The sequence below is a fragment of the Triticum dicoccoides genome, chromosome 6B, assembly GCF_002162155.2.
Source record: "Triticum dicoccoides isolate Atlit2015 ecotype Zavitan chromosome 6B, WEW_v2.0, whole genome shotgun sequence".
Classification (NCBI taxonomy): domain Eukaryota; kingdom Viridiplantae; phylum Streptophyta; class Magnoliopsida; order Poales; family Poaceae; genus Triticum; species Triticum dicoccoides.
This window is the reverse complement of record NC_041391.1, coordinates 262,609,162-262,629,922: the sequence shown is the minus strand read 5'-3', so window position 1 is coordinate 262,629,922 and position 20,761 is coordinate 262,609,162.

Sequence of the window (20,761 nt, the reverse complement as noted above, 5' to 3'; positions counted from 1 at the left end):
ACAAAGTCACCTTCCTTGGTCTTGTGAGGCAGCGCCCTGGTCTTGGCGGACCACCGAATACGGCGTCTGACCAAGACAAGGTGCACTCTTCATGGCTTATAGACCTCGGCGTACAGGTAGTGTGCTCCCTGTCTTAGCAGACCACCGAATACGGCGTCTAGCTGAGAGGAGGCATCAACCACGCTCCTGCATGAAGCCATCCTTCTTCAACACCACAATGTTTCACCCTTGTCTTGGTAGACCACCGATTACGGCGTCCAGCCAAGACGAGCCACACCCTTCGTTGCACATGTCTCATTGTCATACAGGCGGCATGCTCCTTGTCTTAGCCGACCACCGAATACGGCGTCTAGCTAGGACAGGGCATCAATCACGCCCCTCCATGTCATCCTTCTTCGGCCCTGCGATGTTCGCCTTTGTCTTGGTGGACCATCGAATACGGCATCCAGCCAGGACGAGGTGCACCCTTGTTGCATACAGGTCTCATCGTCGTACAGGCGGCGTGATCCTTGTCTTAGCAGACCGCCGAGTACGGCGTCTAGCTGAGACGAGGCATCAACCGTGCCTCTGCATGATGTGACCTTTCTTCGGCCCCGCGGCGTGATCCTTGTTTTGGCAGACCACCGAATACGGCGTCTAGCCAAGATGAGGCATCCACTACGCCCCTCTAAGGCGTTACCTCTCACGGCCTTGTAAGGCGGAGTCTTTGTCTCCGCAGACTGTCGTAACCACGGCGTCTAGTCGAGACGAGACATCAACCACACCGGCCATGCCGATGCGAGCGTGCGTTGGTTTTACACTGACGATAGTCTCCACAAAAGAATACTCCCGTGAGGCAACCCCTTGCATACCCCGACGAAGCCGCTACATCGTCAAGAAGTCTGAGCCGAGCAGGACCCATGCAACTTCAACACCGACTATATCAACGCTGTCAACACCGACTAGGCGCGACGGCGAGGGCGGACGTGGCGAGCACAAAGCCATGTTTTGAGCGGCACGTGTACCGACGAGGACACGGGCTTTGCCTCCGCCCACACCTACACATACCATCATCATCATGCATGGAGAACGCGAAGCGAAGACGACCACACGGCTTAATCGGAGGTATCTCGCGGAGCAACCCACGGGAGTAATTAACCGGGAGCTTTTCGAGGCCCCGGGAACCAGGAGACCGCACATCGCCATAGTCAGGCAGGCCGCGCTACTAGGCCACGGAGCGCAACCATTTTTTATGGGATCTTGTAATTTTGTTCATCCAAAGAGATAAATGAAATACTTGTTTCCCGTACCACTTTTCTTTGTGTACTACGGTACACTGGCACGCCCGCATTTTTTCTTTTTCCCCGGCGCATGAGAGAAATCCATACTCCTTCCCTTCCCTTCTACCGGAGTGCAACATAAGATTTTTCTCGTGTCAAACAATACGCTCACAATGTCGTGGGTCCGAGATGTCAGGAAAACACTAGGAGGGATCATTTTATTTTTCCATACGATGACGTGGTGGGCCCCTACTGTCATCCTCTCCACGTACTTCTGCCGATTCCTATTGTTTGTTGACCATGTTGACAACGCGAGAGGGCGGCGCCGCGGCGAGTGCACCAAAGAGCGCGGAGGACGTCGGCGTTAACGATTTAGGAGACGGTGGGGCGGCGATGCGTGCGCTGAGGCGCAGCCAGCCGTGGGAGGCGGAAGTAGGCGGCCCCGCCGGCGCTGGTTTGGTTTTGGCGGCTGGAGGAAGACATGACTGAAGAAACACGACAGACTGTAAAAGCAGCAGAAGTACTTAACAACCTTAACTGAAACCAGCAGGGGCACTTAACAACCAAAGCTAAAAGCAGTATGAGTACTTATACAGGTTCAACCATACAAAGCACACCTCGAACAGTGCTACTTTGCCTACAGGTTACAGTTAACCAAGGGTGAGGCCGCCAAGCCCCAGGACAAGGCCCAGGCGCCACCCCACGCATCCACAACCTTCTGAAAGCGGCTTCATCTCGCAACATGGTCAATAAACAGGATATTCGCTTTAAAGCCATGGAAAAGCATGAACATAATCTTTTGTCCTATTCTCCAAGATGGACGGGCCTTCATTATCTAAGACCACCCACGAATAAGTATCTTTTCACCTCCAAGGGGAATTGAGTAGGTCGACATAAACATCATGTTGTGACCAAGCGCAAGTCTGACCCGACCATGGTCAGGCATCTGTATAGGAACAACAGAACTCGGCAGTTCCTGTTTCAAGAAGATCACAACTGTAAAACTGTGTATAAGCAATAGTTTATGAACAACATATATAATAGAAAACAACTCGTACCATAAGTTTCTCGACACAGTTGGACCTCTTCAACGAGTGCAGTAGTGGCACACATATCCCACGTGGCCTTCCAGCATTGAAACGCCCCGCAAGGACCTCAAGACGATCAATAAAGTGTAGGAACATGTGGATGTCGATCCAGCCAACTTCAGTGCCATTAGTAACAGCCGAGTTATTACAGAGTAACAAACGAGCAAACTGCTTAACTCTGAAAAAACCTACACGTGCCACCAATTATAAGACAATATTAGTTAGAAGTAGCATCTTCGTGAGAGAGTCGTTGCTACTTCTAAAGTTAAATTGTGATTAGTTAGACAGAATAGGTGGATTAAGAAGTAATCGAGGCAACAAGCAAGAACCAGATACAAAACTAACATGGATGAACAATTGGAACGACGTCGGGGTGGAAGATCGCAGTGAAGATGAGACCAGGTTCTGCTATTTCCATCAACATTCGTGCGCCAACTTTCAGTCCGTAACACTTGAGAAAGTTTATCCAAGTTCAGCCATAAAAAAAGCAGTGATCTTCTTGGTTCATGAACCCAACTCGAAAATAATATCCATGGATTTTGTTCACTGTGACCATTAAACTAGTGTATTAAGTTATGGCAAGGCCGAGCATCTTGAGTACATGTGTTCTGGCAGAGCAAAAAATACACTGCAGGAAAAATAATATGAGAACACAACATGTTCAAAAAACCCCACCCTCCCGGATAGAGAAGAGGATTCTAGGAACATACTGTGCGCGTTTCAAAATGTTGTGGTAGGATGAGAAGGAACAAGTGTGGCGTCTCGCCGTGGGCGCAGAAATCTGTAGGGTACTCGCACTTTGGGCACTGCAACTGAAACACACTAGATTCAGTACGAAGAAAAATGCATCAACGGCGGCGGCTGCCATCCTAGGATTACCTGCGTCCAAGGGACTTGGATTTATCAGGGATGGATGAAGAATTCGTAACTAGTTCTCCATGAGAAAACCCTATGCAATCGCCGAGCGGGGGTTTTCTATGAACAAGCAGACGAGGGAGAAGGGGATTCAGGCCCAGTGAAATATTGCCGCTTCGTCCATCCAGCTTACTGCTAAAGCTGGAAGGGGGGGGGGTTGTGATTTGACGGCTCATTGGGCATTACTGCGGTGCTACGACCGGGGTGTGTCTACCGTGAAGTTGTGCACTCTAATTTGTGCATATGGCACGTGGACTCCGTTGCCGGTTGCCCCACATATTGGCGAAACGAAGTAGAAAGACAGGAGTAACTAGTTACACATAAATACATTTTTTGACAGAGAGATACTCCCTCTGTAAAGAAATATACAAATCTTTTATATCACAGGCTCACCTTGCCGAGAAATATACTCCCTCTGCAACGCACGAGCATTATGGGGGTTCAGTTTTTTTATGGGGGTTCAGATGAGAATATAATACTCACATAGGCTCACGGTTCTGGACTTTGGGCCGCAGGCCGACCCTGCATGTTTGGGGGCCCATGTGTTCTACCTCAGCGCTTTTCATATTGCAAGCGATGCTGGTTTTAGATGCTGTCGCAAGGCGAATACACAAAATTGAATAAAGCACGACAGCTGTTGGAATGAAATCGAACGACAGTTCCTAACCAGCAATCAGAGTTGCAATTCTATCAACGATATACCATGTGATAAATAATATTGTCGTACTACTTATACACACAGGACACTTGTTTCACCATGCCAGATCATTACATCAAAATCTCTCGGAGGATAGATCAGTTCGGCAGTTGCGTGCTGCTACTGAAGAATTTCAAAGTTGATTTGGACCAGCTCTCCTTACCGAGAAAGTTCGATTTTGACATCATCCCCAACCGCAAGATATGATTTAGATTTGAACCTTGACCATCCTTTAGCATCAATCATCATGCGACCATCCTTTGTACTTACGGTATATTGAGCAGGTTCATTCACACCAAGGCTGTGCATGGTAAGAGAAACTTGGCCGCGGTCGCCCGGATTGTTGAACGACTCCCTTGTTGCTCTAGGAATTCTCTATTTGAAAACAAGAAGACATACCCAAACAGTTAGATCAACACAGTGAATCATGTGAAACAACATGGAAAGAAAAAAGAACGAAGCACTTGGGCGTCCAATTCTTACCAAGAAGGTGGACATGTCGGTTTTTGTAAGGACTTCGGTATATGAAGTGCGAACTGCAGCCCAGTCTGTTGCCGGTGCAACTGCATGGGCCGGACCAAATGCATGTGCAAGTGTTGGTGCAGGTGCCGAAGCCGCTGCTGCTGCCGAAGATGGTGCTCCTTGTAGAGCTGGTGCCGGTGTCGATGCCTGATCCTCCGGTAGATCAGACTGATCCGCTGACGCGGTCGGTGCCCAATCCTTAGCTGGATCAGACTAAGCTGTTGCCGCTGTCAGTGCTAGAGCAACTACCGATGCTCGATCTGTGCGAGACAGCGGCGATCGTGTCTGGTCTGCTATGATCAGCTTTCTAACTTGACTAGGATCCGTGACCGTGATCTAGTTTTTTTCTTCATTTCTTTTAAACGCGAGAAGGACTAATTGTGGCGTTTTTGTTAAACAAATCTGTAGTTCATCATAGGGATTCAACTTGTACTCAGACAATAGACTGACCCAATTTTTTCCAATAATATAAGTGATGGACAGTGCCTTCGTTACTGACACGACAAATAGCCATTGTAGAGCAAACCAAACGGTTTATTCTGTGATGAATGTCACATGGCAAAACCTGCATCGTAAAATTGCAGGAAAAGAAAGAAAACATGACATTAAATCAATAAGATTTAGACAGTAAATCAATAAGATTTACTTGATGTGACACGAGTGAATCCTTACCTGGAAATCACTATGTTGAAGTACTAAACAGAAGATTGATCGTCCAACTACGCGTGGCATGCAGGGGCCCTGCCTACTCCCACAAGCAGGACAGTCCAAAGGTCGTGACAAATCGTATGGACCGAACATCCATGGGACTGGAAATCCTGGTGGGTGCGATAAACCCTGCAATGCATACAGATATTGGAGTGTAACCATAATTGATAAACCGTCCTCACAAAAATTATGATCTGGATACTTCAAAATGTACATACTGAATTGAGTGGACAGAAATTAACATAGACCGTTCTCAGGACTGACCACACACCAAAAGCAGCAGTACTAATAAACAATACAGGGTTCACAAACACAAATCAAGTACTGAACAATAGTACTTACTACAGACAAGCAAAGTTGCACTAACTAAACTCTGCAGACTATTTGTTGCCACCGACCTACGGGATGAACCCCGCATAACTGACTAGGCCATGGACTTCGTGTGAGAAGTCTACATGCACCATCACTATCTTGTCAACCTTGGAGAACCTAACAGAGTGGTATTTCCACTCATAAACATGATGATGAAGAAAGGCCGCATCAGATTTGTTGGGAAGCTTTACAAGAACCACACCCTTCGTAATCGAAGGCACAGCCAGGAAATTGTTGTGGCCAAGTACAGTCTTGAGAACACGCCTGACAACAATGCTACAGGAAAACACTAGTTCAGGACACGTGGCGACAAGGACATAGTAGTTGGATAGTTCAGCAGTAGAACTCATCATTAGGTCTTCCAGTTCACATGGCATGACTTTGAGAACTTCATCTCCACCGCGGACCTGGTTCTACTTCAAACGGAAACCATATTTCATTACTACCTCCGTTCAAAAATATAAGATGATTTTCGATATTATACTCCATATATGACTACATATACGCACAGAAATGAGTGAACAAAGACACTAGAACATGTCTTCAAAGGCATGAGAGCAGAGGGATTACATGCAATATCCATAACACAAGTTACTGAGGCAAATATACCCACTTAAAAGGTAGCATTGATGTTCATAAAGTACTCCCTCCGTCCAAAATTCTTGTCTTAGATTTGTCTAGATACAGATGTATCAAGTCACATTTTAGTATTAGATACATCCGTATCTAGACAAATCTAAGACAAGAAATTTGGGACAGAGGGAGTAGTTGAAAGTAATCTATAAGAAATCAGTGTCAACCTCTCGCATGTTTTGGTCAAGGAATTTAGAACCGTCATTTGGCACACTAAAATCACATGCAAGATCACCCAGAAAGTTGTACTACCAGTACTAGTACTGCGTGTTAGATGAAGAAACACGATCAAGATCGAGAAAAATATCGTCAACAAGAGACATTACCTAGACTTGCTTAATGAGGGATCCCGGAGAGGGGGGCTTGGACAGGGCGATGGCTTTGAGCTTGTCTGCGGTCGTCTCGGCGGGGTGCTTGCGCTTCTTCGTACCATGAGCCTCGACGGTTTTGCCAGAGCCATAGACATCACGTGTCGGTGCTCCGGCGTCCATCCAAGAGAGTAAGCTGAGAGAGAAGAGTGAAAAGAGGAACGACATGAGGGAGAAGCGAAGCGAGTGGGGGTTTTCTTCAAGAGAGGAAGCTGAGAGAGAAGAGTGAAATGATGGTTGCTTCGTCCGTCCAACTTACTGCTGGAAAGGAGGGGGCTTTGTGATTTGACGGCTCATTGGGCATTACTGCGGCGGTTCGATCGGGGTAGTCTACTGTCACCCTACTACGGAGTAATTTAGTGCATGGTTGGTGGACCCAGGTGTTGGTTGTCCCACACGTCGGCGAAAGTGAGTAATTTAGTGCATGGCTGGAGGAGGATCCGCACGGTAGAGTGTGTCCATTGTTTTTCATTCTGAAGAAAAAATGATTACAACAAGCGTTTCCACTCTTACGATGGAGGAGTGCGAAACACGGTAGCCACTTGAACATACACAATGCTCCTACTACTAGGCATGTGCAGTGGTTCATACGTTAGTACTACACAATCTTGTTGCTGTGTTGTGCGCATGTCAACTACTCCTATATGTAACATAGTACCGCTTTTTCGACTGTCTGGTCGAGAATGAACGGTGAGATCAATGTTAATAGAACCAGGTCCACAGCGCACGGAGAGTACGGTGGTACAGTACTCCATGAAACATGAACCATATGAAGCACATCCTATAGTGTTAGACAGGGTGTATGAAGGGTGCACGGGATGGGAGCAAAAGTTCCCTTCTCGACCCACTTTTGGGTGTTTGGCAGAGTGCATGAAGGGTGCATGAGTCCACACTAGTATGTTGACAAAAATACACGAAGAGGAAACAACTATATTGAGATGAGAATGCAACCAAACACACCCACACGCTTTGTGCTACAGTGACGGATCTGCACCATATGAGTTTGATCCAACGGTCATGTTGCGCCGAGACATGGACATGCCCATGCAGAGGGCGCCTAAACACCACCGAAGTCCCTCTGCTTCTCGAGGCGCACAACGTTGGTGATGCAGGGTGCAACCACCCGCAGAGCCCGCTCCCGGTCGACGGGAGCCAGCTCGTCAAAGATGGCGTCCAATGGCACGAATGGATTTCGGTGATAGAGCCCTGAAAGGATTCGCCCGGCAACGACGACGACAGCGCGCAACCCCTCCTTGTCCAGCTCAGCCCCCACCACCGCGCGGAGACGGCTCAGATCCTCGGAGATATAGGTGAAGAATGAGACCAGGTCAGGAAGCCGCAGCTCGTTGAAGTCGAACGGGTTTAGCCTGACGGCCGGCATCGTCGCGCTGGCACAACGATAGGCATCGCGCAGCCGCAACACGTGCATGGCAACTTGGTTCACCAAGTGGCTGAGGCGATCTTGGACCTCGTCATAATCGGCCTGCTCACGCTCCAGCCCGCTCCCCTGACGGCCTATCGTATCTCCTGCTTTCTACAGCAACGCCGCTGACGCCTCGAGCATCTTTGTGGTGGACGCCTGCCGCTTTTGAAGCTCCGTGAACTCCCGCACATAACGGAGGAGCATGGCACTCCTCTGCTCCTTGAGCTCATGGAGCTCCACGTCCTTGGCCCTGAGCTCTGCATCCTTGGCATGGAGCTCCTGTGTCAGGCGCCTCACCTCGGACTCCGTGATCTGCTGCGCCGTCATGGCACCAGGTAGAAGTAATGGGGAGAGGAAGCAAAGGGGGCGAAATGGCTGAAAGGCAATGCAATCTACGGGAAGGCAGAGGGAGCCAGCCGAGGAGTGGGGAATCTTTTGGTTTTCACCACGGTAAAACACCAGTCGACGACTTCTCACATCAGGGAGCAGTGGGTTTTTACAGGTGGAGTCATCGTGACTAATTGCTACCACGCCTGCTCCCGTCAATCAAAAAATTTAAACCTGCCACGCCTGCTCCCGTCAATCAAAAAATTTAAAATCCTGCCGCACCCAAACACTAGAGCAACACCGTGGTGGATATTTAAATTTACCTGCCGGCAAGTAGATAAAAAAAGGGGTGAAAAAACAAATGTGGCGGCGGCCTAGCTAATCGGTCGAACTAGCCCAACTAGCTAGCCACCGTGCTTCACTGCTCGGCGGGAAAGGTGGTCTTTCGTGATTTGACGACTCATTTACTTGCTTCGGCGCTACGACCGAGGAGGACCCAGAAAACGCGCGGTAGGGCGTCCCACGTCAGGAAGAATATATGCGTGCACCACCCGCGAGGACCCCGAAACCGCGTGGTAGGGTGTGCCACGTCTCGGCACGGAGGAAAAATGTGCGTGTAAAAATATACTGTATCAGACGTAGTACCTATGGTTCGACCTCGGGACCCAGCCAGTCGGTCGAAAACACCCCACTAGCCACACAGCTTCATCATGCAAACGTGGCACGGTAAGCTCTGTCTCGACCAGCTGCAATGTCTCTTGTTCTAGGCAATTCTTCTATTTTCCAAGCTTTTTTTAGTTGTAATAACACCACGGCAAGCTAGCGCCGCTCTTCGTGTGTGCTCGTGCAAAGGTTAGACGAGGGAGAGAAGAGAGATTGAGATCGCAGACCTGGGACCACCCGTAAGTGAGACAACGGTCATGCATGTGTTGACGAGGCACTCCCTCTACTCTACTCAACACAAGTACTGTATAAAATCAAGTTATGGGACAAAGCCAACAACCGTTCGTTTTTTCAGGCTATCGACTTACGCTTTGTAGTCCAGGTTGCCAGTTCGAATCTTGTCTTTCAGATTTGTTAATTTTAGGTCCAAATTTGATTAATGACAAGTGGGACCCCTGTGTGTTGTTTCGATATTTCAGTGTAGGATGGTTTTTTTGAACAAACACTTTGCGCGGTTAGACAAGTAACGGCACGAGTTACACGTATTTTGCAAGTTTACGAACAAAAATGATAGCGACATAGAATATCACATCCACCCCGCAGCTTAGATACTATGGTGATACGAGTTTTTACACTGTTGGAAGTGAGATCCAATGGCTTGGGAGTAGTCTTTGTAATTATGTGCAATTTCCAAACTCTCCAAAGTTTTTTTTGCAAATAAAACATTCAGGCCTCGTGTGTGCCGCAGCATCTTCGATCCAACGGCTCCCCGGTGCTAATATTAGGTGCTCCCCGTAGCTTAATTACCCGCTACGATGATATGAGCATCTAGGTCGTATGATCAGTGATCAGATGGCACATGCATAGTACTTGTACTTTCTGCGCATTTCCCAAACTCTATCAGCCCCATATTGCAAAAACATTCAAACCTCTTACCGTGGGCCGTTAGATCTCAGTGAACTCGTATCACCATAGAATCTATGGTGCGGGAGCACCTCATACTCTCCCGTGCGAGAAAACATAAGGTGCTATCGCAACTTGGATGCTACGGTGATACGAGCTTGGAGGTTGTTTGATCTGAGATCCAATGGCATCTGAGCAGTCTTTGTGCTTGTAAGCAGTGGCCGAACTCTTTTGGGGCTTTTCTGCAAAAAACCATTCGAACCACCGAGGAGGTGTTGGGTCACAAATCCAACGCCTCCGAAGAGCTTGTATCACCAAAGCATCTAAGGTGTGGTGGCACATGATATTCTTACATACAGGAGAATATGATCTCCTCCTTCATCTTAGATGCTACGGTGATACGAGCTTCGAGGTCGTTGGATATGGGATCAAAGGGAATCTAAGTAGTTTTTGTACAAATTGTGTGCAATTCTCAAACTCATCAAGGTTCCTACAAAAAAATTAAGAAACATCATGTGAGCTGCTATATCTCAGATCTACAAGCTCCAAGCAACTCGTATCGGCATATAGCATGTAAGGTATGGGGGCACATGATATTCTCCCGGGGCGGAGGGGTGGGGGTGCACAACCAATCGGTGGTTGGGAGGGTGGGAACAAATATAATCTAAACAACCCTAAACAGAGCTCCACAGTTTTATCTAAGGTCGAGGGGTTGACCCCCGACAATCATAGCTCCGCCTAAACACATCATTTGCATGTACTGTAGTACTAGACTTAATATTCATGTTTCAGTTTCATGTTCATTTTAAATATTGAACTGAGGACCATGGATGTCTTACATTTTACTTCCTTCATTCCTAAATATTAGTCTTTTTAGAGGCTTCAAATGGACTGGCACATACGGATGTATATAGACATATTTTAGAGTCTAGATTCACTCATTTTGCTCCGTATGTAGTCACTTGTTGAACTCTCTAAAAGACTAATATTTAGGAATAGAAGGAGTATTTTTGAACTCGTGTCATACATGCATGGGTTGGAAAAATAGATGCACTATATTTATTGGATTGTTGTTGTGTTCGTGCGTGTGTGTCTGTGTGTGTGGTCATATACTTGATACATACAAAGTTTTCTCACCTCCATATTGTTCTTCTTTTAAATTTGAATTTGCATTGGAAAACTTACTAGGGATACCATGAAATGTAAAATCCACGTTGAGATCACTATATCACAAATTCACTCTAATTCAACGACTCGTCATAAATCAATTACCACGTTGAGATTTGTATTTGCAAGGAAAATACGGGTATTGTAATACATATAGATTCGTTCGGCAATTTAAAAGGTTCCTTTCGTATTCTCAAATGGTAGGACCCAACGTCGTACCAGCCAGACCTTGGCTCGTGTTGATCCTAAAAAAACGGGCTCGTGACCTTCGGTGGCGTGCGTGGTACGCACATTAGGCAATCCCAACCAGTCGAGCCTCAGCGTTTCAAGTTGAAATATCTGGCGGCCAGAATTCCAGCCCTAAGAAATTTCCCTCATGTCCTCGGTCCATAATGACTACCGATGAACAACGGAGGGATGCTTTAGTAACTAGACAATGGTACCTACCGTGCCGAGCACGGTTCAATTTCCTTGGTCGCCGCTCGTCAATGTCACCCGTCAACTGCATTGCCTAGTACTACTACTACGACACAAGGATGAGCACAGAATTGAGCCCGTTTGTTCGTGCCTAGTACTCCATACTTTTTTTGTTCGTGCCTAGTACTTGAGTTAATATATCAGGCAATGCACTGGTACGGAGGGATTATCCTTTTACTCCCTCCTTTATGGTTTATAGGGCTTATCTCAAAATTTTAGTTTTCCCATTTTATAAGTCTCAATTTGGTTGTTCCCCATCACATGTTTAGATTTCAAGGTGCAATAAATCATGACATGCAAGTATTAAGAGAAAATTGACCAATGCATATACTTTCTGCATGCATGCATTGCAATTAATGCATTTGTAAACACAATTTTTGAGGAAAACAAGCGCATTAATTGAGTGGTTTTGCAAACTACAACAATTGTTCCACCATTCACCATCTACCTTGGTTGGTGAGATTTTTGAATTGAGCCCTATAAACCGGAAAGTAGGTTTAACTAAGCAAAATGTTTGACCAAATCCTTTCTCAAGAAATACAACAGGACAGACGTACGTCTTGAAAATTTATTGCATGATGCAGGTTATGATATTTTTTCGAATCCTGGGTCTTAAATTTAAGAAAATCCAAAAGGGAGCATAAATTCTTGAAACTGAGCATGGTCACGTGATATGGTACAAATATTACTTTGTAAGTTTTTTCTTTAATTCGAGACAAGCTGCTTATGACAAGTTGCACAAATGAAGAACCAAGGTATTTTGGAACAAAGACATGCCATGTTTTTTAAGGGAAAAGACCTGTCACGTTAGGGCGAACGCTTTCACTATTGAAACCGTGGGCGTTTACGTGCCACCACGAGTCCCCGCTTCTCATCGGCAGGTGCCGTCCCAGCAAGCGTGTGAGTCGACGGGAGGCGTGCGAGCAGACCACTGCGCCGGCTGTCAGGGAGGCGTGCGAGCAGACCGCTGTGCAGACTAACCGGGAGGCGAGCCCTTTGACCAGGCTCCGCTGCCCACCGTCGTTCCAACTGCTCCCACTTTTAATGTGACGCCCGGGTAATTAAGCTACAGTAACCCTCTGGTAATGATGCCACGTCACCTCAATTACTGTTGATAATCTCGGGTCAGTTCGGAACCCAGTTCAACTTTCAAATTTAAAACAAAGGCAAACAATAAAAGTTTTCAAATATTAAAACCGAATCGTTCTCGTTGTGACAAATAATGCATAAGTAATAAAGGTGGAGAAACCAACATCTTTAAAAGTGTTTGAGTGTCTTAAAATAAATAAAACAGTAGCAAAATAATTAATTGAATGCCTTTTATAATTAATAAAATGTTAAACTATTTTTTTATTGGAGGTTTAAACTTTTGTGGTAGAGGTATAATTAGTGATACAAATTTAGGCACAACTATTGTGATTTATAAAACTAAATAAAATAAAATAGTAAAAGAACAAAACAGAAAACGAGACAAATAAAAAATAAAGAAATGGGGCAAAGCCACCCCCTCTACCTGGGCCAAATGGCCCATCTGGCCATCTAGGCCAACCAGGCCAGTGGCCGACCCACCCTCGCTTCCCCTTATCCCCCGTAGCCCTAACCCACCAACCGCAGCACCTCCCACTCCCCCACGATCCCCACGCTCCCCTCCTCTACCCTCCCGATTGGATCGGGGGATCGACCCCGATGCCACCGCCCTGGACCACGTCACCGGAGCCGCCACCGCTGCCCTCCACCTCGACCTCCCCGTCCTCGGCCGCCCCACCGGACCGCTTCTTCCTCGTCTCCTCCACCTCCCCGACCGGATCTGGGCCGCGCCCCTGACGCCCTCGGCGCCGCCCCGCCATCGCCGCCTCGACCCCGACTCCGTCGCCCGAAGCCGTCCCGGACGCCGCCAGACTTCCCCGTCTACACGCGTCGTCCCCGTCAACCTCCCCGAGCCCCACTGCCTTGACCCTACGGATCCGCGGTGAGGCCCCCGGCCTCTCTTCCTCTTGCTCCTCGCACCGTCCCGTAGTCGTGCACGTGCCGCCCGGTGCTCGTGCTCGCGGTGAGCACGCGCGCACCCGCACGCCCCGTCGCGCCCATTGTCGCTCGTGCCACCTGCGGCTGTTGCCGCCCACGCCGCCGTCCCACTCCGCCTGCAGCCCCCGGGCGCTGCTCCTGCCTTCCCCGCTGACGGCCGCTGCGCCCGCACCTCGTCGAGACCACGTGCGTGCCGTCCCGGTACCTCGCCGCCCCTGGCTGCCTCCTTGTCGCCGGCGGCCGCGCCACTGGCCGCGCCCGAGGCCATCGCTTGGGCTCACCCCAGTGGGCGCTCGTGGCCGTGCCCGTGAGCCCGCGCGCCCACACGCCCATAACCACTAAGGCCCCTATGGGCCTATGACAAACGGGGCCCACGCCTAGAACGAAAATTAAAAAAAAGATGTAATAAAAAAATAGATAAGTAAATAATTAAAATATTAATTAATTAATTAATTAACTTAATTAATCCTGATAGATTAACCTAATCACTAAGTTTAGTTAATTAATCTGTTAGGTTAGTTAACAGTCAATGACAGCTGGCCCCCACACGTGAGTTTGACCCAGTCAACGCCCTGTTGACTGCTGACGTCATGCTGACGTTAGCATACACTATTCTGGATAATGTTGATATAGAATAATTAAATAAATTCTAAAAATGTTTAAATCTTTTAAAATTAATATAAAATAAACCGTAGCTCGGATGGAAGAACTTTGTACATGAAAGTTGCTCAGAACGACAAGACGAATCCGGATACGCAGCCCGTTCGTCCGCCACACATCCCTAACATATCGAACATGCAACTTTCCCCCTCCGGATCACCTGTCCGAAAACGCGAAACACCGGGGATACTTTCCCGGATGGTTCCCCCTTTCGCCGGTATCACCTACTACTGCGTTAGGTCACCTGTAGCACCGCATATTGCCATGCTACACTTTGTGATACTTTGATTGCTCTATTATTTATTGTGTTCCCCCTCCGTTACTTCTTTCCGGTAGACCCCGAGGCTGCCGACGACCCCCCAGTTCGACTACGGTGTTGACGACCCCTCCTTGCCAGAACAACCAGGCAAGCCCCCCCCCCCTTGATCAGCAGATATCGCCTATTCTTCTCTATACTGCTTGCATTAGAGTAGTGTAGTATGTTACTGTTCGGTTACTCCTATTCTGTTGCATAGCCTGTCATTGTTGCTACAGTCATTGATACCTTACCCGCAATCCTAAATGCTTAGTATAGGATGCTAGTTTATCATCATTGGCCCTACACTCTTGTCAGTCTGCCTTGCTATACTATCGGGCCGTGATCACTTGAGAGGTGATCACGGGTATATACTATACATACATACATACTATACAGATGGTGACTAAAGTCGGGTCAGCTCATTGAGTACCCGCAAGTGATTCCGATGTGGGGGCTGAAAGGACAGGTGGCTCCATCCCGGTAGAGGTGGGCCTGGGTTCCCGACGGCCCCCGACTGTTACTTTGAGGCGGAGCGACAGGGCAGGTTGAGACCGCCTAGGAGAGAGGTGGGCCTGGCCCTGTTCGGCGTTCGCGGATACTTAACACGCTTAACGAGATCTGGGTATTTGATCTGAGTCTGGCCATTTGGTCTATACGCACTAACCATCTATGCGGAAGTAGCTATGGGTATCTCGGCGTCGTGGTATCAGCGGAAGCCTTCTTGACGTCAGCGACTGAGTGGGGCGCGCCGGATTGGAACGTAAGCCTGCACTTGTATTAAGGGGGCTAGTTCTGCTTCCGGCCGCATTCGCAACGTGCAGGTGTACAAAGGGCGATGGGCCCAGACCCCTGCGCCATAGGAGTTAGACCCGCGTGCTGACCTCTCTGTTGTGCCTAGGTGGGGCTGCGACGTGTTGATCTTCCGAGGCCGCACATGACCCAGGAAAGTGTGTCCGGCCAAATGGGATCGAGCGTGTTGGGTTATGTGGTGCACCCCTGCAGGGAAGTTAATCTATTCGAATAGCCGTGTCCCTCGGTAAAAGGACGACCCAGAGTTGTACCTTGACCTTATGACAACTAGAACCGGATACTTAATAAAACACACCCTTCCAAGTGCCAGATACAACCCGGTGATCGCTCTCTAACAGGGCGACGAGGAGAGGATTGCCGGGTAGGTTTATGCTACTTGGAGATGCTACTTGGAGATGCTACTTGGAGGACTTCAATCTACTCTCTTCTACATGCTGCAAGACGAAGACTGCCAGAAGCGTAGTCTTCGATAGGACTAGCTATCCCCCTCTTATTCTGGCATTCTGCAGTTCAGTCCACTGATATGGCCTCCTTACACATATACCCATGCATATGTAGTGTAGTTCCTTTCTTGCGAGTACTTTGGATGAGTACTCACGGTTGCTTTCTCCCCCCTTTTTCCCCCTTTCTTTTCTTTCTGGTTGTCGCAACCAGATGCTGGAGTCCAGGAGCCAGACGCCACCATCGACGACGACCCCTACTACACTGGAGGTGCCTACTACTACGTGCAGCCCGCTGACATCGACGAGGAGTAGTTAGGAGGATCCCAGGCAGGAGGCCTGCGCCTCTTTCGATCTGTATCCCAGTTTGTGCTAGCCTTCTTAAGGCAAACTTGTTTAACTTATGTCTGTACTCAGATATTGTTGCTTCCGCTGACTCGTCTATGATCGAGCACTTGTATTCGAGCCCTCGAGGCCCCTGGCTTGTATTATGATGCTTGTATGACTTATTTATGTTTTAGAGTTGTGTTGTGATATCTTCCCGTGAGTCCCTGATCTTGATCGTACACATTTGCATGCATGATTAGTGTACGATTGAATCGGGGGCGTCACAAGTTGGTATCAGAGCCGACTGCCCTTAGGAATCCCCTTTCCAACTCCTCGGCTGAAGTTGAGTCTAGTCGATGAAAACTGTTTTACTAACATGGCTGTGCGGCCCATGGGCCCTCGTCGCCATTGGGTGGTATTAGGATCTTTTTACTCCTCGATCTTTACTCCGGGATTCTAAACTCTCTTCTATTCGGGTTAAACGATTTTTACTAAAATCTAACTTTAGGTTCTCGAAAATACTTTCTCCCGGAGAGCCCCTTTAGTCCAGATGATCGCCGGCTGCACCAGAAGATTTCGAAGATACTCTCCGATATTCTCTCGAGATCTTGTGCCCGTTGCTTTTGCAATTACCTTCCACCGAAATATCCCTATGGATAAATACTTACACCTGTCGTGTTTACTTTTATTCCCAGTCGATCTTGTTATTACAAGATACCCCGAGAATATTTTGTGCCTACTGCCTTGCAGTTCTTTGCCACCTGAATACCCCTAAGGATAATTTCTCGCACTTTCCGAGTATCCGCTCATCCCCCGTTGTTCAGGTGTTTCACAAAAGTCTTTGAAATACTATTCAATCCTCCGAAAATCCTTAGCAGCTTTATTGCTCTGCAAATACTTGTCTACTTGCATTATGGATGCTTCCCATATATCTGGCAAAATTCACTAGTATCTTTTGACACCGTCAATTTGATCCTATTGATTCAACATGTGTGCGAATGCACACAATCATCTATCAACCCTTCTAAATTATCTTTCCGGCTCAGGCATCATTTTTGAACATGATCTGGTTCTCGACCAAACTATTTATCGTCAATTGTGCCTCTGGTCTATCCAACTTATCCATCTTTGACCAGAGCGTCTGCTCCTGATCCTTCGTTTTGGAAATCATAATACCTTTGTTACCAAAGCATCGAATTATTTAGATGTTCTATGATCCGACGCATTTGCATCCTTTCCTCCTCTTATTGAGTACCGATACTCACATCAACTCCATTGTGCACCGCTAGGCCCATCGCTGGGTTATTATCCGTTAGTATCCTTCACATTGGAAAAATTCTTGTGAGTTATTCCCATGATACATAATGTCTTTGACAATCGGTATCTTCTGCTTTGTCAACCATGCTCTACTTCCGAGCTGGAGTTATTTGCTCCTGTAGTTTGTGGTATATGTTCCTAAGATTCCCTTATGGGTTGAACCTATGACTTCTTTAGTCTATGTGAACCCGAAGTTTATGTGGGTTATATCTATTGGTGTTTTGACAGTAATATTTTCAAATCTATAAATTCTTCGAAGACGGAAAGTGAATGATAGGTTATGCATTGGGGAAGTGGGAGTCGACCTTGAACTTTGTGTTCATGCCCATGGACACGATGTAGATCTTGTCATGTAAGCTTCTCGTAAACAATAATTATCCCCTTGATATAATTTCATCTTATATCTGGGATTTGGTCTTTTGCAATCGTGGTTTCCGACCATATTGTTCTTCCTTGATCCAATTTCTCGGACAAGTTCAAGCACTTGTCTTCTGCGGATCAATACCCCAGTCCAACCTCTACTTTGATCCGTCTTCGAGTATTACCCCCTGGTATCTCGAGATTGTCACGGAACTGCATAACTTCTTATGAGTTCTCCATCAAGTACTACATTCTCATTGATTCCAATTTTTCACGTGCTTCGAGTTATTAAACACTCAAGGACATCGATAACTGAATCAAGTCCGCATCGCGATTAAACAACTCTTAGTAATCTTCTTTGCTTACGAGTTTGTACTCGATCACGTCATCCCTAGCCTGATCGGCTATATCATTACCATGCTAAATTTTAACTGTGCTACCTGGTCCTTCCTTCCGGAGCACAATTTTCGACGATGGACTAACCTTACGTCAATCCTCCTCGTCATATCATTTCGCCTTGAACAACAAGCTTGGTTTCGAGTTTGTGTCATGTCCTTGGTTCCAATAACCTTTCGCTTCAGCATTTCTTTGACTTGATGTCATCACCGATCGATTACACCTGCATAAACCTCTCGACAATTGTGTCGTGATCATCATCAACATTTTGAGCTCTTACAGGATATCAATTGAATTCATGATGAGGAATACCATCCTTGCCCTCGATGATTAGTGTTATCATCGACCACTCTACTGCCTTCCCTCCAACACAAACTTGTTCGTGTTTTGTGTTATACTTTTGAGTTCCTTGCTATCCAACATTTGTTCTTCTTTACCTTGGAGTATGACCATCTTTTATGTCAAGGTTGTTGTGAGGACTGCTACGCCTCTTAAGGAATTCTTGGTATTGTGATACTTCTCACCCTCACCATTCTTTCTTGGTCCCCGTGTTGATTCTAACCGGGATACCAACACGTGAACCATGCTGCTTGGATTCTGTACTTCTAGCAACCCTATTGATTTGAAGTTAATGGTCGACATTTCATTCTTAGACTATTGGTTATCGAATCACCATTCTAACATTGATCCTGCTACCTAAGCCCATATTTTGGCTGCACCTTTTAACCAGTGATTAATTGTGTGTGTTTCCCTCGTGCATACATCATTATATCATTTGATCTGTTAAATGTTATCTCCTTGTTCACATAATTGTGGAGATCCATCTTTTGGAAATCTCGATGAATTGTCGCTGAGACCATCAGCCACCTCCTCATCCTCTCTTTGATTTAATGATGAACTCTTGTTTCGGAACTCGCTTCCATAGTTCAATTCCCGAGAATCTTACAATGTCATCTGGACAATTTGTGTTTCACCTTTCTTCTCACGCATCCCAAGTCTGAGTTATCCTAACACCAATCAGATCTGAATCTCAGTCAGATATGATGGTTGGAACATATTTCCAAGAGTTATAACATTGGTCTATATATATGACCCGGCAAGATGATGTCATGCCTAGCACACCTAGCCAGAGGCCCTATTGTTATAGTTTCCTTTTTAGCAAGATTATCCATTTCTCCATGAGGAAATTGTAAGACTTATTCTACAAGTTGTTCCTAATGGATCCTTCCTATATCCAAAGTCTGACCCTTGCTTGAAGACCATGTCAATGCTATCTCAAAGCATGTCTGTGGCACTCCGATTTTCAGTAAGAACATTTGAAGCACAAATGCTAAATTTTCCTTATCAATTATCCAAACACCGTTGTATGGGTAATGTCATGAAATTTCTCTCCCCTTACCTAAAGAGTTTTCTACTTTATATGCTGTCTTGGATATCATGCTCTACTTGTCCTTGGGAAGGATATACCCTTGAAATATGTGTTTAAACACATTTTCCTTTCCATTAATTTGTTTAACCTTCCATGTGATCCATATGATCTAAGCAGTAATGTTCTTCTGCTTTTGTAAACACCTTGGTGTACAACCGTGTCAGTAAGACCCGGTTGCATTTGTCGATAGCATTCCGGTAACCATCGATGGACGAGAACTTTGCCTATTGGTCCGCCTCGTTCAACGAGCAGGAAAATGGTTCTCTTCGTCCCTCGCCCTTGGTACCAACGATGCAGTCAACATAACTGACCGGCTACCCTCTGACATGCCTTGCTATCATGACCATGCAAGATGTCACCGCCCTTCCTACTTTAACCCACATGGTGGGCCCATAACCCACAAGTTCCACAGGATCGAAACCTGACTCTCCTGTACACACCCTGTTGTCAAAGTTATTCCTCGAGCTTGACTTCGTATGTAATTCACGGGCCACATGCCTAGTAATCTGTTATGGTATCAGACGCAATACTTACTCTCGCTACTCTGAACCCCTTTCTCACTCTGGTTCAGACTTCGAGCAACTATCTATCTGCTTGGAACCTCTTATTGTACCTTCGTACCTTACTCTCGATGTATTTCATATGTTCAACTCGAGAGATAATCTTTTGCTCATTCATGGGTTAACCCCAGATTGTTTCCCTCAAAAGCATTCTGTCATAGCTGAGCTGCCCCTTATCCTTTCATAAGTACGATGGAGTTCCCGAAGAAAGGACGACAACTTTATCATGATGCATTGGAATAAATAGTTGAAGACATCAACGAAAGGGATTAACTTCTTCGAGAAGATCCATTAGAATATCGTAACCAAAACTTTCCCCCTTACTCCCCTCTTAAATCTCGGGACGAGATTTCTTGTAGTGGAGGAGAATTGTGACGCCCGGGTAATTAAGCTACAGTAACCCTCTGGTAATGATGCCACGTCACCTCGATTACTGTTGATAATCTCGGGTCAGTTCGGAACCCAGTTCAACTTTCAAATTTAAAACAAAGGCAAACAATAAAAGTTTTCAAATATTAAAACCGAATCGTTCTCGTTGTGACAAATAATGCATAAGTAATAAAGGTGGAGAAACCAACATCTTTAAAAGTGTTTGAGTGTCTTAAAATAAATAAAAC